This window comes from Mustelus asterias, chromosome 30 (genome assembly GCF_964213995.1).
Source record: "Mustelus asterias chromosome 30, sMusAst1.hap1.1, whole genome shotgun sequence".
Taxonomy (NCBI): domain Eukaryota; kingdom Metazoa; phylum Chordata; class Chondrichthyes; order Carcharhiniformes; family Triakidae; genus Mustelus; species Mustelus asterias.
In genome coordinates, this window is record NC_135830.1 from 10,342,929 (window position 1) to 10,362,991 (window position 20,063).

General features: G+C 45.2%; 1 protein-coding gene and 1 pseudogene across 2 annotated transcripts in view; one reads left to right on the forward strand and one right to left on the reverse strand.

Annotated features, from left to right (window-relative positions):
- Positions 1–20,063, reverse strand: part of LOC144480750 (uncharacterized) — a 112,115-nt pseudogene that overhangs the window by 14,754 nt on the left and 77,298 nt on the right.
- LOC144481031 (uncharacterized) overlaps positions 11,316–20,063 on the forward strand; it is a 57,981-nt gene continuing 49,233 nt past the window's right edge. Inside the window, exons 1-2 of one of the 2 annotated variants that reach the window (XM_078200672.1) lie at positions 11,316–11,474; positions 12,112–12,223. The gene's annotated coding sequence lies outside the window, so the exon portion shown is untranslated. The remainder of the gene's footprint in view (positions 11,475–12,111; positions 12,224–20,063) is intronic. The other variant, XM_078200673.1, reaches the window with a different exon arrangement.

Below are 20,063 nucleotides of genomic sequence, written 5' to 3' on the forward strand. Positions count from 1 at the left end.
GACCGTTCAGCTGCTCTGATTGTGGGAAGGGATTCACTCAGTCATCCAGCCTGCAGAGACACCAGCGAGTTCACACCGGGGAGAGACCGTTCACCTGCTCTCAGTGTGGGAAGCGATTCACTCGCATTTCCCACCTGCTGAGTCACAAAGTCACTCACACCAATGAGAGACCCTTTAAATGTACTGACTGTGGGAGTGGATTTAAAAGTTCTCGAGAACTCATGTCCCACCAACGCACTCACACTGTGGAGAGACCGTTCTCCTGCTCTGACTGCACAAAGAAGTTTAGAACGTCATTCCACCTGCGGGAACACCAGCGAGTTCATACTGGGGAGAGGCCATTCACCTGCTCTGTGTGTGGGAACGGGTTCACTCAGCTATCCATCCTGCTGAGACACAATCTCATTCACACCAATGAGAGACCCTTTAAATGTTCTGACTGTGGGAGCAGATTCAAAAGCTCACGGGATCTGGTGTCCCACCAGCGCATTCACACTGAGGAGCGACCATTCAGTTGCACTCACTGCACAATGAGATTTAAATGGTCATCTGCACTGCAGACACACCAGCGAGTTCACACTGGGGAGAGACCGTTCGCCTGCTCTGTGTGTGGGAAGGGATTCACTCGGTCCTCCAACCTGCAGAGACACCAACGGATTCACCAATGATTATCGAGTTGGTTTCTGCTGTTATTGCTGCTGTTAATCACATCCAGGACTGAACCACGTTCATTCTGACAGTTGGTGAAGTGGAACGTTGAAGGGTTTTCTTTCTGCTGGACTGGCCGGTTTCACCCCTCTGCTTCCAATGAGCTGATGCTCTTTGAGCCTGGGAGAGCACATTTCCAATGAAATAAGAACAAAGAAAATTACAGCACAAGAACAGGCCCTCCAAGCCTGCACTGATCATGCTGCCTGACTTAACTAAAACCCCCTACCCTTCCAGGGACCATATTCCTCTATTCCCATCCTATTCATGTATTTGTCCAGATGCCCCTTAAAAGTCACTACCATATCCGCTTCCACGACCACCCCCGGCAGCGAGTTCCAGGCACCCACCACCCTCTGTGCAAAAAATCTGCCTTATACATCTCCTTTAAACCTTGCCCCTCGCACCTTAAAGCTGTGACTCTTCCACCCTGGGAAAAAGCGTTTGACTATCCATTCTGTCCATGCCCCTCATAATATTGGAGACTTCTATCAGGTCGCTCCTCAACCTCTCTTGTTCCAGTGAGAACAAACAAAGTTTCTCCAACCTCTCATCATAGCGAAACAAACAAATAAACAAAATGATCCACAAAAACTGACGAAAGACATTTATTTTATCCTGGATAGTAAATAGTGTTTTTCCTCCACTGCAAGTAGATCTAAAATAAATACAGAAAGAACTGGAAAAACACAGGTCTGGCAGGCATCTGTGGGGAGGGAAACTGAGTTAATGTTTCACGTCCAATGTAACTCTACTTCAGAACTAGAGGGAGAAATGTGATGGGTTTGATACCGGTGAGAAAGAGGGAAGGGTCAGGTCGAACAAAAGGGAAAGTCGGGGATTGGTTAGAGGGCGACGAGATTAAATGTCAAAAATGTCCTGGAACAAAAGGCAAAGGGAGAGGTAATGGTTGTAGTGAAGAAAGAAAGCAGTTTTGTCACTGGATTAATTGTATCCTCAATTACTTGCCCCATTTTCTGTCATTATCAGGAATACAATAGAATAATTTCACACCATCCCTTTATCTGATTCTATACAATCCCTGTACAAATGTTGAGGCTAATCAGAGCTGGAAGGTCTCTCTCGCCAGTACATTTATCTTCACTGCACATTCTTTACATACACAGCAATTAAGCTTTTACATTTGACTGCAAATAAAACTCAATCTTTCATTACAACTACTGACTTATTATTGATTCATTAACTTTAACTCAATTATGGCTCACTACTTATTCACCCATCTGTTACTGACTGGTAGCTAATTGTTAGAGTAATCTTTAATTAATACATTTGATTAATACAAGATACAATGGTTCAAAAATATACTTTGTGAAAGACACAAAGCTTTCTTACTAATCTTGATCAGGTTGAACAATCAGCCTCATTCTTGAACCAGACTTTAGCAGAATATAATGTCTTCTAGCTTATCAAAATGATTGAAGAATTCCTTAATTGCTTGCTCAGCCGTGTCTAGAGGCTTTTAGCTTTATGATATAAAGTTCTCATCACATGTTCGAGTTTAACATGGCTTCCTTGACCAAGTTATATTTAACTGTTAATACAGATGAAAGTGATCATTTTCATTTCTGAGGCACCCCTACAGTTTCCCACATCATAACAGTGACCACACTTCAAAATAACTTGACCGTAAAACACTTTCCAAGATCTTGTGGTCATGCAAGAAGCTGCAGAAATGTAATTTCCTTTTTAGAAATAGTCCCCAACTTGGATACATCACACTCAGTCCGCTCATTGAGATCATTAATAAAGACTGAGTCTTAATTTTGAGTAACAACCATGTCTTTCACTCCGTTTCCAAATCCCCTGTGAAAATCCAAACACAATATATCGTGAAATTATTTGGTTTAAAACAGAATGAGTTGTTGTGATTTGAAATTCACTGTCAGAAAATGGTGCAGGAAGCAAATTAAACTGGATCTTTCAAAAGGGAACTGGACAGATTCAAAATGAAATATGGGATTAATGGAAGATCTTGTTCAAAGGGATATCATGGGTACAATGGCTGGAATGGCCTCCTTCTCTGCTCTCAGATTCATTTGCATCTGATGAAAGTGATAAATATCTGGAACCCACTTCCGGCAAGGGGGAGAAGCAGAGATGATGGAATCTTTCCAAAAGGAAATTGGATGGGCAATTGAGGGAAATAAACCTACAGGGGTCTGGGGATCGACGGGGCAATGGTTTGATTCACAGGGAACGAGCATGGACTTAATGGGGCAGGTGGCCGCATTCGTGACCCTAATTCCTGACTGATCTAAAGAGAGTACAACCTGATGTGTAACCACAAAGCAAATGAAGACAGCAGCAAAGGCTGATGGTTAGAAGAGCTAACTCTGTATCAGGCTGAGTACTGTGGGAGGATCAGGCTGAAGGAGTTCTGCACTGAGGAATGGACAAAGGAGCTCATTGATTGGGGGCAGTCGCTCTGGCAGGAACTTTCAAAAGTTAATTGAAGGAGTCTGTGGGAAGGCAAAGGGACCTCTGGCAAGTGGCAAGCTTCAAAAGTGTGTTAACCAGGGTTCAGGGTAAGCACAGTCCTCTTAGAGTGAAGAGCAAGGCTGGTAGACGTAGGGAACGCTGGATGACTCGGGATATTGAGGCCCTGGTCAAGAAGAAGAAAGGGGCACATGACATGCATAGGCACTGGGATCAAGTGAATCCCTTGAAGAGTATAGTGGGTGTAGGAGTAGAGTTAAGAGAGAAATCAGGAGAGCAAAAAAGGGACACGAGATTGTTTTGGCAGAGAAGGCAAAGGAGAATCCAAAGAACTTCTGCAAATACATAAAGGGCAAAGGAGTAACAAGGGAGAGAGTAAGGCTTCTTAAGAATCAACAAGGTAATCTATGTGCCGATCCACAGGGATGGGTGAGATCCTAAATGAATATTTCTCATCAGTATTTAGTGTTGAGAAAAGCATGGATGTTAGTGAACTTGGGGAAATAAATAGTGATGTTTTGAGGAGCGTACATATTACAGAGAAAGAGATGCTGGAAGTTTTAAAGAGCATCAAGAAGTGTATCCCAGGACATTGTGGGAGGCTAGGGAGGAAATTGCAGATCCCCTAGCAGAGATATTTGAATCATCGATAGTCACGGGTGAGGTGCCTGAAGATTGGAGAGTGGCAAATGTTGTGCCTTCGTTTAAAAAGGGCTTCAGGGAAAAGCCTGGGAACTACAGGCCAGTGAGCCTCACATCTGTGGTGCGTAGTTGTTGGAAGGTATTTTGAGAGACAGGACCAACAGGCATTAAGAGACGCAAGGACTGATTAGGGACACTCAGCATGGCTTTGTGAGTGGAAAATCATGTCTCACAAATTTGATTGAGTTTTTTGAAGGGGTAACCAGGAAGGTGGATGAGGGCAGTGCAGTTGATGTTGTCTACATGGACTTTAGCAAGGCCTTTGACAAGGTACCGCATGGTTGGTTGTTGCATGAGGTTAAATCTCACGGGATCCAGGGTGAGATATCTAAATTGATACAAAAGTGGCTTCTGGACAGAAGCCAGAGTGTGGTTGTAGAGGGTTGTCTTTAAAACTGGAGGCCTGTGGCCAGCGGTATGCCTCGGGGATCAGTACTGGGTCCACTGTTATTTGTCATGTATATTAATGATTTGGATGATAATATAGGTAGCATGGTTTGCAGATTACACCAAGATTGGTGGCATAGTGCACAGCGAAGAAAGTTATCTTCGATTGCAACGGGATCTTGATCAATTGGGCCAGTGAGCTGACGAATGGCAGATGGAGTTTAAGTTAGACAAATGCGAGGTGATGCATTTTGGTAGATTGAACCAGGGCAGGACTTACACAGTTAATGGGAGGACGTTGGGGAGAGTTACAGAACAAAGAGATCTAAGGGTACATGTTCAGAGCTCCTTGAAAGTGGAGTCACAGGTGGACAGAGTGGTGAAAAAGGCATCGGCATGCTTGGATTCATTGGTCAGAACATTGAATACAGGAGTTGGGATGTCTTGTTGAAGTTGGACAAGACATTGGTGAGGCCACACTTGAAATACTGTGTACAGTTCTGGTCACCCTATTGTAGAAAGGATATTATTAAACTGGAAAGAGTGCAGAAAAGATTTACTAGGATGCTACCGGGACTTGATGGACTGAGTTATAAGGAGAGGCTGGATAGACTGGGACTTTTTTCTCTGGAGCGTAGGAGGCTGAGGGGCGATCTTATAGAGGTCTATAAAATAATGAGGGGCACAGATCAGCTGGACAGTCAATATATTTTCCCAAAGATAGGGAAGTCTAAAACCAGAGGGCATAAGTTCAATGAGAGGGGAGAGATACAAAAGTTCCAGAGGGGCATTTTTTTCGCACAGCAGGTGGTGAGTATCTGGAACAAGCTGCCAGAGGCAGCAGCAGTGGTGGGTACAATCTTGTCTTTTAAAAAGCATTTAGACAGTTACATGGGTAAGATGGGTATAGAGGGATATGGGCCAAATGCGGGCAATTGGGATTAGTTTAGTGGTTTAAACAAAAAGGGCATCATGAACAAGTTGGGCCGAAGGGCCAGTTTCTATGCTGCAAACCACTGTGACTCTGTGACTCTATGACTCTATCTCTGAAAATAAACAGCGGACACAAAGCGGATTAGGAGGAACAACAACGGAATAATTGCCTCGAGATGGAAATGGGGAATTAATTTGGTGATTGATGGATTTCACCCAAAGGTTCAAAATGACCGAGCTGTGATCAGGACAATAACCAGAGTCAGACAGAATTTCACCCCCATGGTTCCAGTTAGAGCTTCAGAAACAGAGACAGTGATCACTGACTGTACCAGAACTGCAATTGGAGAAGTTGAAACAGTCAGTGGAATGGTATGAGGTCGAACGTGACTCCCTGTCTCCGCCCATTTTTACATCTTCAAACAGGCGCTTTCTCTAAAAGGAATGGGTGACCTTGCATAAGTGATCAGAGTGCGCCCTCCCGTGGACAGCACTGCCGCATATTGGAAACAGACACACACACGGCCACCTGCAAAGACTGACACATTTCGAGATATTAGAATCATAGAATCCGTACAGTACAGAAGAATGCCATTCGGCCCAGCGAATATGTACTGGCCACAACGCCACCCAGGCCCTATTCCCGTAACCCCATATATTTACCCCGCTAATCCCCCTGACACTAGGGTCAATTTAGCATGGCTAATCAACCGAACCTGCACATCTTTGGATTGTGGGAGGAAACCGGAGCACTGAGGAAACCCAGCAGACACGGGGAGAGCAGATACATACACGGCCACGTGCAAAGGCTAACACATGTAAGGATATATAACCATATAGATATATGCCCAGGCACTGACATCAACGTCCCTCGCTATAAATACAGAATTATTCTGTAGATTTGTGATATATATTAGTCTCAGCTGTTAACCATGATAATACATGAATAACGCCACCTCCGTGTTCACTAGAAGCGTCGTATACCACACAGAATCAACAAAGTATACACAGTGATCGATTCTCAAACCGATCGACTCAAACATAGACACACAGTCAATGAGGAAGATAAACAATCAGATTAACACAGCCATAGACTCACTAAAGAGAAGTGCGCCCATTGACAATGCCAAAAACGTACTAGTTCCAGAGTAAACTCCCTGAACTGGAATTCCCTGGGGTCGTGTCAGTGCGGCAATATCCCGTTAGATATTCATCGCGATGGAACTGTCCATTTTAACAACAGGAACAGCCAGAAATCTATTTCTTACCAACGGTGATCATTAATTGATGACTATAAGCAATTGACGACTATTAGAGAATAAGCAACAATGCTTATTTATTTTTATTTTTTTACAGTCAACCATATTCTGGATGTGTCCGTGTCATGTTTAAAGTTTGTTTATTAGTGTCACAAGTGGGATTACATTCATACTGCAATTAAGTTACTGTAAAAATCCACTGGTCGCCACACTCCGGATACACTAAGGGAGAACTTTAGCATGGTAATGCACCGAACCAGTGCATCTTTTGGACTGTGGGAGAAAACCAGAGCACACAGAGGAAACCCACGCAGACACAGGAAGAACATGCAAACTGCACTCAGATCCAAGCCAGGAATCGGACCCGGGTCCCTGGCGTGGTGAGGCAGCTATGTGCCACTGTGCCACCCCGTGTGAGATCAGTGTATGCAAGACAGATTTCCCACCCATTCTCAATGTTATCGGATCAAATGTTCGGGACACAGGAGGACAACACAAGGAGACTGCTTTGGGTGCAGGTGATTCATTCTCTTCTGTTATATTCCACATTCTGTGGAAAGTTGTGGAGTTAATTAGTTATATTATATATAATTCAGAAATAATGAGGAGATGCTTCATCCGATTAAACTCGTTTTGTAAATTCAATATGAAATCAATTGCATAAATAAATATATGTCTACATTGAAAGCTAAATTGGGAAGCTATATCCAATACTTCATGCCATTGGATCAAGGAAACGTTGTTACTTAAAGCAAACTGTATGGACACGGATTCCACAGAAACTCCTTCTTCAACTGGGGATTGGACAATGACTTGAAAGGGAGAAAAATCAGCTTCATGGAATGAGAGGAGGAAATTGAAATGAGAACAAAGAACAGTGCAGCACAGGAACAGGCCCTTCGGCCCACCAAGCCCACACCGATACATCAGTTGGGTAGCTCGTAATCAAATAATTGGCATAGGCATTGTGGGTCAAAGGGCCTCTTATTGTTGCCTGCCATTGTCAACCATTTTCAATCATTCTTGGATCAATATGTCTACAGCATTCACAATGAGTGTTGCAACATTTCAAGAGAGTCCCATTGGGTGCTTGCAAGTGGTGATTGCATTCACCTCACACACGAAAGCTCCCCAGTTCAAAGCCATGCCGGAATGTTATTAGTATTTGTTCTTTAAGGATGAGGGAAGTTTACATGATTTAAATTTGTTGCTGAGCATTATCCGAAACTCGATATTAAAGCCATATTATCTTTGCTCTGACCTCGGCCTCAAAATCTTACAGCAAAATCTGAAATCTTGTATTTTTATGACGCAATGAAAGGAAATAGAGGTCCCTTTTTGACACCGTGTTCATATCAGCAACTCGTTCAGTCCACAACAGAATTTAATGGCTTTATTGATGCAGACGAACAAAGTTAATCACCATCTGAAACATATCTAAAAGTATAAATGATGTGGAGATGCCGGCGTTGGGCTGGGGTAAACACAGTAAGGAATTTAACAACACCAGGTTAAAGTCCAACAGGTTTATTTGGTAGCTAGTTTGCTACCAAATAAACCTATTGGACTTTAACCTGGTGTTGTTAGACTCCGAACAGTATAAAGACAGGCATACGTGAAACTGTAACTGAACTAGAGGAAATAGCGCACATTGCACACCATCTTTTTAACATCGTTGTTCAGAGTGAAGAATTAGGGAAAGCCTCTCAGACAGATGAGAAAATCGAGAATCAGTGTGGATCTGCTGGGCTTCCTGCAGATGAACGAGATTTAGGCGCCAGAATGTTTCACTCACAGAGTAAAGAGGGGTCAAGTATAACTAACAGATCATTCTTAAATCTCTTCCCTTTAAAGATATCTGATTTTGTTTAAAAGCTGACTGTCTCAAATAAGCACCATGGGATGTGTATTACCCAGTGACTCGATTTCTTTTGTTGGTCAGTCATGCTTGCAATTCAATGTTGTATATTTCAGAGATATTCAGTTCAGAATGAGGTGATATGTAATTAATAAAAATATATTAATATTAAACATTGAAAAGCAAACAAGCACTGGGTGGAGCTGGTTAAAATTATTCGAAGGAAGATGAGAATGATGCATTAATGATTGAGCAGAAATCATTGCTCCTTAGATATTTGCTGGACGACCGCTTATAAATGTTGAAGTTGAAGATAAGTTGAGAAATCAAGTTGAAAGAAATGTTTTTTGTCTTGATTTAATTGACATGGGCTCTCAGTGTAACCATTAGAACCTGCAGCAACACAGTGGAGGTGAACATTGTGGCCAGGCCAATTGGTGGCGCTCTGCTGTCAGTTGTTTCTGTAGTGTAGTGGTTATCACGTTCGCCTAACACGCGAAAGGGCCCCGGACAGAAACATTAATTTACTCATTTATTGTGAGGGTAGTTTTGCATGGCTTCAGTTTTTGCTGTACATATTCCGAATCTCGATGTTGCAGCCATATTATCTTTGCTCTAAACTCGGCCACAAATGCTCTCAGCAAAATCAGGAATGCTGTAGTTTGAGACGCAATGAGGAAATAAATGTGTGTATTTGGACAACGTGCGCAGATCAGCAACTTGTTCAAACCACAACAGAACTTAATGGTTTTATAAATGCAGACTAACATAGTTAATCACCATCTGAAACATGTCAAATAGTATTGTGTGCTCATAAAGACAGACACAAGTGAAACTGTAAATGAACTAGAGGAAATGGCAGACATTGCCCAGAAGCATCTTTTTAAAATTGTTCTTCATAATAAAGAAATAGGAAAAAGCACTCAGGCAGATGAAGAAATCGAGACTCAGTGTAGATCTGCTGGACTTTCCTACAGATGAACGGGATTTAAGCACCAGAATATTTCACACGCAAAATAAAGAGGGATCAAGTATAACTAACAGATCATTCTTAAATCTCTTCCCTTTAAAGATATCTGATATTGTTTAAAAGCTGACTGTCTCAAATAAGTACCATGGGATGTGTATCACCCAGTGACTCAATTTCTTTTATTGGTCAGTCATGTTTGCAATTCAATGTTGCATATTCCCGAGATATTCAATTCAGAATGAAGACGTATGTATTAAATACATGTATTAATATTTAATATCGAATAACGAAACAAATATTGAGTAACCAGCCAACGATTCAAGTCTGGATGACCCTTCATCAGAGCTAAGAGCAAAGAAAAGCAGAAAAGATTTAAATTATGGGTGGAAGGGTGGAAGGGGGGTGCTGTAATTGGACAAAGGGAATGCAAATGAGGATAAAGATGGCTGAGAGAGATGCTAAAAATGTCCATTAAGCGATCAGAATAGCAGAGCAGAGGTAAAGGTGGTTAAGGCAGTTGCCCTGAAAGAGGAGTGGCGTGGGGGGGGGGGCGGCGGCGGTGGGGGGGGGGGGGGCGGCGGCGGTGGGGGGGGGGGGGGGGGCGGCGGTGGGGGGGGGGCGGGGGGGGGGGAGAGGCAAAAAGGAGAGCAGGAATGAAGAAATGGAAAAAGAAGTATGATAAAAGTGGGTAAATGAGATGAAATGAAGAAACAGTATGAAATAAAATAAATGGAAAGGGGATAAAGGTGGCGGGGAGAGTTCATGCTCTGAAATTATTGAACTCAATGTTTATTCCAGAAGGCTGTAAAGTGTCCAATTGGAAGATGAGGTACTGTTCCTCCAGTTTGCGTTGGGGTTCATTCAAACATTGCAAAAGGCCAAGGACGGACATGTGGACAGGAGAGCAGGGTGCTGTGTTGAAGTGGCAAGAACTGGAAGTTCTGGGTCCTGCTTGCAGACGGACTGAAGGTGTTCAGCAAAGCGATCACCCAGTTTGTATTTGGTCTCTCCAATGTAGGAGAGTACACTTCATGGGGAGGAGCGAATGCAATAGACTAGACTGAAGGAGACGCATTTGAATCGCTGCTTCACCTGAAAGGGGTGTTTAGGACCTGGGATGGTGAGCAGGGAGGAGGTAAAGGGGCAGGTGTTGCACCGTCTACCATTGCATGGGAAGATGCTGTGGGTAGGGGATGGGATGTTGGGTGGGATGGAGGCGTGGACCAGGGTGCCCCAGAGAGAACTTTCCTTGTGGAATGCTGATGGGTGTGAGGGGTGAGGTGAAGATGTGTTGAGGTGAAGATGTGTTGAGGAGTGGCTTCATGCTGGAGTTGGCAGCAATGGCGGAGGATGATACTTTGAACACGGAGGCTGGTTTCTGGTCTGGTAAAAAGTGAGGACAAGGGGAGCCCTGTCCTCTTTCTGGGAGCGAGTGCGAGCAGTGGCCTGGGGCATGAGTTGGACAAAGTCAGGAGCCCTGTCAACCACAGTGGGTGGACTCCACACAGTCACCCAAGGCAAGAATCGAACCCAGGTCCCAAGCACTGTAAGGCAGCAATGCTAACCACTGTTCCACCCGGAAGGATCAGCCTGGTGGTAGCTTTACTCATGATATCCAGTTGCACTGGAGGTAGAATTGGAAGGAAATAAAAGTAAAATACTGCGGATGTTGGAATTGGGAAACTTAAATTGAAAATACTGGATAAACTCAGCAGACCTGGCGGCATCTGTGGAGAAACCTATTAACAATGGATTCTTATGATTTTGGTTGCTGAATGAGGAGACAAGGTCCTTTCGGTTTTATTGACGCTTTATGCGGCGTTACGGTTGAAGCGATAAAAGCAATATTTTAAATATCTCTGATATTAAGGGATGTCCATCTTTGTGTGGGGCAGACGTCCTCCGTTTGGACGGAAGATGAAGAACCAATGTGCCCTTAACAAAGATGGCGGCGATGTGGGTGGGCGGGGCAATGGGCGGTGTACGCAGAACGCTGAGGAGGTTGGGATCGCACATGCGCATTGCAGCGGGAGTGTTTTGATGGAAGCGCGCGGGTTCTTCTCCGGATCGGAATCAGATTTGAAAGGGGGGGACGGTTAACGGTGGCAGGCGTTGCCATGGCGGCAGGGGCGGGGCTCGCCAACAGCGCGCGCTGGCAGAATTGGACCCTCGAGCTCAACCTGAGTTACAGCAGCAGCAGGTGCGGAGGCCGCGCGGGGAGCCGGGGGCTCGAGTACGCGGCAAGCCGGGTCAGTCCGCCTCTCCAGCGGAGGCGACCTGGGGATGTGACACCAACCCAAAACTTCCCAACTTCGGGTTTTTTACGTCTCTTTTACCCCGCACCCAGCTCCTCAGCACAAAGCAGCCCTTCAAATCCCCCAGAAATCACTCAGACCCCACTTGGCATCTTTTCCCCAGGTCATGACCCTGAGATGCCATCTTGGTTTCAGCCCCTCCACCTGATCAGGTGCCAACTGCGGTGGTGGTTGGAGGAACGATTGCTCGTTTCCAGGGCCGGGTGCTGAACTGGATCTCTCTCAATAACCCTCAGTTTGTTTTCAAGATACAATTTGGTACATCTGGTGATTTGTCGCTTTGTCCCTAAATGGAGGGCAAGCGGATTGGCAACCTGATTATCAATTGACACTAATCCACTTCTGCCATCCTCCATTCCCCTGGCAGTTTGGTACACGCAATGGCAGTGTGTGTCTGAGGTTTGCCCAAGCTTTAGTTCGTGCTGGCACTATTGCCACCACGTTGGGGTCCGCAAAAGAGAGACTCCCTTTTTAAAGAAGGTCTTGAAAGAGTGACCAACTTGTGTTTTCTGTTTCTCATAGGAGCCGTGATCAACAGTGTGGCCAGAGAGACTCCATGTGCCCAGTCGCATATTCGGACAAACAGCTACCGGACATCTGCGTCCAAGAAACAGACCGGATCCTGGTCGAGAAAGTAAGTTAGATTTGAATGTGTCTTTAGTGTGTGGCTGACAACGCCCCTGGTTTGTCCATGGTGGTGAAGTACCTTGGTGAACCACAGCAGCCTGTGTGATAAAGGGTTAATCGTCATCCTTACTTCCAGGCCTGGGTATAAGATCAGCATATGGCCTCCCGGCCCCCTTTACTGATACCCTGCTCACTTTCTGTTTTCAGTCCTGCTGGGACACCGCCTTGGGCCCATTGAAACAGCTGCCCATGAATCTGTTCATCATGTAAATGACTGGCAACACCATCTCCATCCTCCCTATCATGATGGTGTGCATGATGGCCTGGAGACCCATACAGGCCTTGATGTCCATGTCAGCAAGTGAGTATTGTATTGAACAAAGAACAAAGAACAATACAGCACAGGAACAGGCCCTTCGGCCCTCCAAGCCCGCGCCGCTCCCCGGTCCAGGATTGAATCCTGAATCCAGGATCCCCGCCCAATTTTCCAGCCTATCTACATACCAATATCCTATCCACCGAGCTGTCCCTCACAGCTACGATGCTTTGTTCATTACAACCTATTAACTCACCCCCACCCCCCTATTCCAGACCATGTGATCCCCAGGGAGAGGCGAAAACCCAGAGTGAAAAACCCCAGGGCCAATATGGGGAAAAAAAAAAAAATCTGGGAAATTCCTCTCCGACCCCCTGAGGCGATCGAAACGAGTCCAGGAGATCACAATGGCCCTGATCGGAAAATGCTTCCCAATTGAATCGACAGCTCAGAAACAGCTCTGAACCGGCATCACTTGAGCAGCTTAGAATAGAGTGCTGAGAGTTGGGTAATTAAGGGAGTTAGGGAAGGAAGGGAAAAGGGTGCCCTTTTGCTTTCTAACTTTCTCAGCCTTTGGGAAGTGATCTTACTCTTCTACAGGAGAAGAAGCTAGATTTTTGGTGAGTATCTGCTCAGTAACTAAAATTTATTCTGTTCCTAAGGATCAAAATAGTATAGCAACAGGTGGTAAGGTTAATAAAATACTTAAAAACAAAAATAAATTATCATTGGATAAAAGAAACAGTTTATTAGTACACATTCAAACTGCAGCATTTGGGAGTTCCTGGGTGTCAGTTTGATCCAGGGCAAACAGGCATAGAGGTTTACAGCATGGAAACAGACCCTTCAGCCCAACTTGTCCATGCCACCCTTTTTTTAAAACCCCTGAGCTAGTCCCAATTGTCTGCATTTCGCCTATATCCCTCTATACCCATTTTACCCATGTAACTGTCTAAATGCTTTTTAAAATACAAAATTGTACCCCCTTCTACTACTACCTCTGGCAGATTCTTCCAGACACTCATCACCCTCTGTGCGAAACAATTGCCCCTCTGGACACTTTTCTAACTCTCCCCTCTTACCTTAAACCTATGCCCTCTAGTTTTAGACTCCCCTACCTTTGGGAAAAGATATTGACTATCGAGCTGACCTATGCCCCTCATTATTTTATAGACCTCTAGAACATCATCCTCAGCCTCCTCAGCTCCAGAGAAAAAAGTTCCAGTCTATCCAGGATCTCCTTATTACTCAAACCATCAAGTCCGGTAGCATCCTAGTAAATCTCTTCTGCACTCTTTCTAGTTTAATAATATCCTTTCTATAATAGGGTGACCAGAACTGTACATAGTATTCCAAGTGTGGCCTTACCAATGTCTTGGACAACTTCAACAAGATGTCCCAACTCCTGTATTCAATGTTCTGACCAATGAAACCAAGCATGCCGAATGTCTTCTTCACCACTCTGTCCACCTGTGACTCCACTTTCAAGGAGCTATGAACATGTACCCTTCAATCTCTTTGTTCTGTAACTCTCCCCAACGCCTACCATTAACTGAGTAAGTCATACATAGAGCATAGAACAGTACAGCACAGAACAGGCCCTTCAGCCCATGATGTTGTGCCGAGCTTCATCCGAAACCAAGATCAAGCTATCCCACTCCCTATCATCCTGGTGTGCTCCATGTGCCTATCCAATAACTGCTTAAATGTTCCTAAAGTGTCTGACTCCACTATCACTGCAGGCAGTCCATTCCACATCCCAGCCACTCTCTGAGTAAAGAACCTACCTCGGACATCCTTCCTATATCTCCCACCATGAACCCTATAGTTATGCCCCCTTGTAATAGCTCCAGCCATCCGAGGAAATAGTCTTTGAACGTTCACTCTATCTATCCCCTTCATCATTTTATAAACCTCTATTAAGTCTCCCCTCAGCCTCCTCCGCTCCAGAGAGAACAGCCCTAGCTCCCTCACCCTTTCCTCATAAGACTTACCCTCCAAACCAGGCAGCATCCTGGTAAATCTCCTTTGCACTCTTTCCAGCGCTTCCACGTCCTCCTTATAGTGAGGTAACCAGAAGTGCACACAATATTCCAAATGTGGTCTCACCAAGGTCCTGTACAGTTGCAGCATAACCCCACGGCTCTTAAATTCCAACCCCCTGTTAATAAAAGCTAACACACTATAGGCCTTCTTCACAGCTCTATCCACTTGAGTGGCAACCTTCAGAGATCTGTGGATATGGACCCCAAGATCTCTCTGTTCCTCCACAGTCTTCAGAACCCTACCTTTGACCCTGTAATCCACATTTAAATTTGTCGTACCAAAATGAATCACCTCACATTTATCAGGGTTAAACTCCATCTGCCATTTTTCAGCCCAGCTTTGCATCCGATCTATGTTTCTTTGCAGTGTACAACAGCCCTCCACCTCATCCACTACTCCACCAATCTTGGTGTCATCAGCAAATTTACTGATCCACCCTTCAGCCCCCTCCTCTAGTCATTAATAAAAATCACAAATAGCAGAGGACCAAGCACTAATCCCTGTGGCACTCCGCTAGCAACCTGCCTCCAATCCGAAAATTTTCCATCCACCACCACCCTCTGTCTTCGATCAGATAGCCAGTTCCCTATCCAATCGGCCAACTTTCCCTCTATCCCACACCTCCTTACTTTCATCATAAGCCGACTATGGGGGACCTTATCAAACGCCTTACTAAAATCCATGTATATGACATCAACTGCCCTACCTTCATCAACACACTTAGTTACCTCCTCAAAAAATTCTATCAAATTTGTGAGGCATGACATGCCCTTCACGAATCCGTGCTGACTATCCCGGATTAATCCGCATCTTTCTAAATGGTCGTAAATCCCATCCCTAAGGACCTTTTCCATCAACTTACCAACCACCGAAGTAAGACTAACCGGTCTATAATTACCAGGGTCATTTCTATTCCCTTTCTTAAACATAGGAACAACACCTGCCACTCTCCAGTCCTCTGGCACCATCCCCGTGGACAGTGAGAACCCAAAGATCAAAGCCAAAGGCTCTGCAATCTCATCCCTTGCCTCCCAAAGAATCCTAGGATATATTTCATCAGGCCCAGGGGATTTATCGACCTTCAGTTTATTCAAAACTGCTAGTACATCCTCCCTCCGAACATCTACTTCCTCCAGCCTATTAGCCTGTAACACCTTCTCTTCCTCAAAAACATGGCCCCTCTCCTTGGTGAACACTGAAGAAAAGTATTCATTCATCACCTCTCCTATCTCTACTGACTCCATACACAAGTTCCCACGACTCTCTTTGACCGGCCCTAACCTCACCCTGGTCATTCTTTTATTCCTCACATAAGAGTAAAAAGCCTTGGGGTTTTCCTTGATCCGACCCGCCAAGGACTTCTCATGTCCCCTCTAGCTCTCCTAAGCCCCTTTTTCAGCTCATTCCTTGCTAACTTGTAACCCTCAATCGAGTCATCTGAACCTTGTTTCCTCATCCCTACATAAGCTTCCCTCTTCCTTTTTGCAAGACATTCCACCTCTTTTGTGAACCATGGTTCCCTCACCGGCCATTTCCTCCCTGCCTGACAGGAACATACCTATCAAGGACACACAGTATTTGTTCCTTGAAAAAGTTCCACTTTTCATTAGTTCCTTTCCCTGACAGTTTCTGTTCCCATCTTATGCCCCCTAATTCGTGCCTAATCGCATCATAATTACCTCTCCCCCAATTATAAACCTTGCCCTGCCGTATGGCCCTATCCCTCTCCATTGCAATAACAAAAGACACTGAATTGTGGTCACTATCTCCAAAGTGCTCTCCCACAACCAAATCTAACACTTGGCCCGGTTCATTTCCCAGTACCAAATCCAATGTGGCCCCACCTCTTGTCGGCCTATCCACATATTGTGTCAGGAAACCCTCCTGCACACACTGCACAAAAACTGCCCCATCCGAACTATTCGACCTACAAAGGTTCCAATCAATATTTGGAAAGTTAAAGTCCCCCATGACAACTACCCTGTGCCCCCCACACCTATCCATAATCTGCTTAGCAATTTCTTCCTCCACCTGGTTTCAGCAGCAGGTGAGCTGAGGCCAGGACAAAGTGGGGCGATGTCACTGAGGTGGAAATAGGTAGTGTCGGTGGTGATGTGGCAAATAGAGTTAAATACAGATCAGTGTGAGGTGTTGCATCATGGAATGTCAAACCAAGGTAGAACTTTCACGGTGAATGGGAGGACCTCGGAGAGTATCGTGGAACAGAGGGACCTTGGAGTTCAGGTGCACGGTTCTCTTAAGATGGCGTCACGTGTAGATAGGGCAGTGAAGAAGGCTTTTGACATGCTGGCCTTTATCAGTCAGGGCATTGAGTATAGAAGTTGGGAAGTTATGTTGCAGTTGTACAGGACTTTGGTGAGGCTGCACCTGGGATATTGTGCTCAGTTTTGGTCACCTTGATTTGGAAAGATGTTACTAAACTGGAGAGAGTGCAGAAGAGATTTACAAGGATGTTGCCAGGACTCAAGTTATAGGGAGAGATTGGATGAGTTAGGACGTTTTTCTTTGGAGCGTAGGAGACTGAGGGGTGATCTTATAGAGGTGTGTAAGGTCATGAGAGGCATGGATAGGTTGAATGCACTCAGTCTTTTTCCCAGGGTTGGGGAATTAAGAATTAGAGGGCATAAGTTTAAGTTAAGAGGAGAAAGAATGAATGGGAACCTGAGGAGCAGCTTTTTTACACAGAGGGTGGTACGTATGTGGAATGAGCTGCCGGAGGAAGTGGTTGAGGCAAGGACATTGTCAACATTTACAAGGCATTTGGACAGATCCATGGATAGGAAAGGTTTAGAGGGTTATGGGCCAAATGGAGTTAGCTCACATGGGCATTTTTGGTGGGCATGGACCAGTTTGGGCCGAAGGGCCTGTCTCCGTGCTGTAGATTCTATGAGGATATGTTTGGAAGCTCAGTTTGAAGTGAAACATGTCACTGAGGTTGTGAAGACTCCGGTTCAGCCTCAGACAGTCGCAATGGGGACAGATGGAGTCAGTGGTTAGGAAGTGGAATTTGTTGCAGGGCTGAAGATGATAGCCTTCATCTTCCAATATTTAACAAAGGCAATTACTGCTCATCCAGTCCTGGATGTCAGACAAGGGAGGATGGTGTGTGAAATTGGAGGGAATTTGGAGATGATGGTGTTCACATACACCTCTTACCCTGATCCTTCTCGGTGTGCAGGTTAACGGTTTTAAGGTTCAAACCACTGGTTGAGTTGTAGATACATAAAGTCCCTCCTTTGCCCCCACCTCTCTCTCCATCCATTGAGGCCAGAGCCTTGTGTAGACCCAGACTGGATGGCAGATTCCCTTCCCTGAAAGGCATTAGTGAACCAGTTGAGGTTTTATGACAATCCAGCAGTTTCCATGGTAACTTTTTCCTGGTGCCGGCCCCACAAATGACCAGATTCATCCAGCTCAATTTCACAACCTGCCTTTGTGTTTTTGTGGGATCTCTCTCACTCCTTTTTCACTGTTTTAAATCAATTTCACAGAGATTTGGAAGGGGAGGATTTGCAGTCAGGAAACTCAAACCAAACATCACATCAGGATCTGACTGAGTCGCCCAATTTATGGTAACCTGAATATAACTGAACCTTGAGCATGGAAGGAAAAAGCACCGTTCACAATGGGGCAAAACTGTACACGTGTCCTGTGTGTGGACAAGGATTCAGACAATCATCTGGCCTGTCAAGACACAAGTGCAGTCACACTGAGGAGAAACCGTGGAAATGTGGGGAAGGATTCAGAGACCTGTCTGAGCTGGAAATTCACCAATACAGTAACACTGGGGAGAGGCTGTTCACCTGCTCTGAGTGTGGGAGAGGATTCACTCAGTCATCCACCCTGCTGACACACCAGTGAGTTCACACTGGAGAGAGGCCATTTATCTGCTCCGAGTGTGGAAAGAGATTCACTCAATCATCTAACCTGCTGACACACCAGCGCACTCACACTGGGGAGAAGCCATTCACCTGCTCTGAATGTGGGATGCGATTCACGCAGTCATTCAACCTGCTGAGAACCAGCGGGTTCACATGGGAGAGAGGCCATTCACCTGCTCCGAGTGTGGGAAGGGATTCACTCAGTCATCTACCCTGCAGACACACCAGCGAGTTCACACACAGGAAAGACCATTTAAATGTCCAGAATGTGACAAGTGCTATAAAAGTTTAAAGGAAGTGATGTTCCATCAACGTGTTGATGCCCAGACTGCGAGAAGTGCTGTCGAGGTTCCAGGGAACTAATGTTCCATCAACGTGTTCACACTGATGAGAGACCGCTCAGGTGCTCTCACTGTGGAACTGGGTTCAGGTGGTCATCTCAACTCACTGAACACCAGTGAATTCACACTGGGGAGAGGCCGTTCACCTGCACTGACTGTGGGAAGGGATTCACTCGGACATCACACCTCATGGCACATCAGCAAGTTCACACCGATGAGAGACCGTTCAAATGTCCAGATTGTGGGAAGTGCTGTAAAAGTTCCAGCAATCTAGTGTCCCATCAACGTGTTCACAGTGAGCAGAGACCTTTTAAATGTCCAGACTGCGGGAAATGCTATAAAAGCTGCAGCGATCTGATGTCTCATCAACGTGGTCACACTGATGAGAGACCGTTCAAGTGCACTCACTGCGGGACTGGGTTCAGGCGACCATCCCAACTCACTGTCCACCAGCGAATTCACACTGGGGAGAGGCCGTTCACCTGCTCCAAATGTGGAAAGGGATTCACTCAGAAATACAACCTGTTGAGCCATCAGCGAGTTGACAAGTGACTGCTGGAGTTTGATTCTGCTGTTTATCACAAATCACAAACATGTTGATTGTGGTCATTCACCTCTGATGTAAATAAATTTGAGCCCACATATAAATACTAATGTCCTGGATGAAAGTCAAATAAATCTGCTTTTATGTTAAACAAACAATCTGTTGAAACTTTTTATTCTCTCATCAAGTCCATTCCTTTCGAATGGCTCTCCCTCTCCCCTGTCTCCTCCATCCTGACCCCCAACAAAAAGTGTGATGAACTCATGGAGCTTCTTTGTTACTAGGATTGAGCCAACCCATTCAGCTGCCCCTACTGCTTCCCTCTCTTCCACCCTCCCACTGAGCCAAACTAATGTGTCTAAAGCCTCTCCCTGTCTGAGCCCCGAACCCACATCTTTCAACAGTTTCTTTCCTGTTTTGCCCTGACTCTATTTCCACTAAATTGCTGACCATCCAACTTCCCCATATTGGCTGATATTGTTAATGATTCTCTCCCTCTCTTCTGGTTTTGTTCCTCTCACTTTTAAATACACAAATATCACCCTTTCTGAAAAAAAACCCTTTTGATCCCACTTTGCTTGCAAATTATGGCCCCATCTCCAGCCTCCCTTTCCTCTCCAAAGTCTTTGAACTTGGTGTCTCCCAAGGAGACTTTTGGTCTCCTATTTGGGCAGCAAGGTGGCATGGTGGTTCGCACT